Here is a 2,272-nt window from a genome sequence, read left to right as displayed (position 1 = left end):
AGACCTTTTTTATATCATTCCAGGCCTTAAGTTTCTTAAGAAGCAAAACAGCCTCCTTGGTTTTCTTGTAGCTTCAACTGTATCTTCAACCACCAAAGGAAGTTCAGGAGCTTCCTCAATACGGTGACCTTTAGACATGACCAACGCTGGTAAGGCTGAGGCAGCGAGGGCAGAGCAGATGGCATATCGTTTCTGTGTTGTGTTTACTCTGCAGTGCCAATGGCGCCAGGTTTTGGTTGGTGCAAATATGCGGCCTCCACAACACATATTTCCAAAAGCACCCTGGCCAGAACGATGAGTTCCACCACCTCCGACTCTGGGAATTCGAGCCACAGCTCTGCCATACCCCAGGACTCCGCACTGGTTTGATGATCTGCCAATTCACTGACAGCATAGGGCTGTCCATTGTTTTTGCGCAAGTTGGTGTGAACAAAATTCACAATATCTGATCAAATGGGAGCCTTGAACACAGCAGGCAAAGTGACATTTTTTGCCAGATGTTTCCCCCTTTTCAGAGTACACAGATATCAGTGGACGAGCACACACCATGGCAGGGAGAGGAGAAGGCCACACTCCTGAGCACCTATTTCTTATAGAGAACTGTGAAAGACCCAAAAGATGAAAGAAAAAATAAATTTAAAAGTTAAAAGCAGAATCCATTTTTGGAAATTGAAAATTAATGACCAAAATGTAAGCTTCTTGGAGGCTGAAACCATATCTGGTAGAGGATATAAGAAAACTATTATTATACAAGGGAATGTAATAGCTGCTATAATAAATGTTACAAACAAAATATTTTTTAATTCAAAGAACATGAGATTAATTTTAGACAGGCAAATGAAAAAGACTTTTCAAAAGAGGTAGCATTGAGCTAGGATTGGAAATTTGATGAGGGTTATCATTCTTAATTCTCATGTTTCATTCAGAGGACAACATTTCTGCAAAGAGATGTTTCTTATGCCTATTTTATTTTTTATTATACTTATGATTTGCTTTTCTTATTCTTGTTTTCCCCCCAGGGTTAAGATTTTATTCACCTAACCCTGGCTGGTGGTCAGTAGTTTGGAGCGTTGTCCTATACACCAAGAAGGTTGTAGGTTTGATTCCCTATCAGGCAAATACCTAGGTTGCTGGTTCAATCCCCAGTCCATATGAGGAATGTATAGGTGGGTGGCAACCGACGCATGTTTCTCTCTCACTCCAAAGTCTCTCTCTCTCTCTCTCTCTCTCTCTCTCTCTCTCTCTCTCTTTTCTTTCCCTTCCTCTCTTAAATCAATAAAAACATATCCTCAGGAGATGATTAAATAATAATGACAATAATAAGCCTTATGCATTTCTAATTTTTAAAAAAGGTTTTATTTCACTTAACTAGAAAGTCAGACTTACCATATCAGATCTGGAAATAGAAAGTCAGAATTACCATATCAGACCAGGAATGGTTGAATACACTTGTTGATGGTAAAATATTCAGAATACAGAAATTTGGATGTGCCTTCTTCACCAATTCTATGACAGCATTTTATGCATTTAAAAAGGTCCATTTGTATAGTTTGACCTGACCACTCATATGAGGAACTATGAAATTATTTACTACTAGAGGCCCAGTGCATGAAAATTCATGCACTGGAGGGGGGGGGGGTCCCTCAGCCCAGCCTGCCCCTTCTCACAGTCCTGGAGCTCTCAGGGGTAGGAGGCGACCCAGCGGTCAGGGGAAGGCGATGCCCCATCACACCTCTGCTGCTGCCACTGCCAGCAGTGCAAGCCTCGGCCGGCCCTGGTTACCTGAGCCTCAGGCGGCCCTGGGCGGCTGGGCAGCTACCATCCGAGGCTTGCCTGGGCCTCGGGCCAGCCCTGGGCAGCTGGGAGGCTTAGAGGACTGGGGGACTCTGGACATCCTTATTACTATCATAATCAAATGTGCTTGTTCTTCAGTCCTATCTATAGTGTTCTGGGAGATAATTATCCATCACTAGAGGCCCGATGCACAAAATTAGTGTAAGGGGCTCGGCCCTCGCAGCCCCAGCTTCGTCTGGAAGGTCGTCCAGAAGGATGTCTGGAAGGTCATTCGACTGTCTGGTCTAATTAGCATATTACGCTTTTATCACTATAGATAGGTCTCTCCCATATCCGCATTTCTTGCAAGAAGAGGCACTGACTATATTTTTAAGGATGTTCATATAGCAAATATTCATGAAGGATAGAGATAGTGTCCCCTTGTACGGAAAAGGGCAGATTTGTTTATTATCTGGTGTACTGTATGTTTTCCTCCCAC

General features: G+C 43.2%; 1 pseudogene; it reads right to left on the bottom strand.

Annotated features, from left to right (window-relative positions):
- Nucleotides 1-4: 4 nt before the first annotated feature.
- Nucleotides 5-571, bottom strand: LOC102259020 (annotated as a pseudogene).
- Nucleotides 572-2,272: the final 1,701 nt, after the last annotated feature.

Source organism: Myotis brandtii, unplaced genomic scaffold (assembly GCF_000412655.1).
Source record: "Myotis brandtii unplaced genomic scaffold, ASM41265v1 scaffold305, whole genome shotgun sequence".
In the NCBI taxonomy this organism is placed as follows: domain Eukaryota; kingdom Metazoa; phylum Chordata; class Mammalia; order Chiroptera; family Vespertilionidae; genus Myotis; species Myotis brandtii.
Note: the sequence above shows the minus strand (reverse complement) of the source record. Positions and strands in the feature narration are given on the sequence as shown.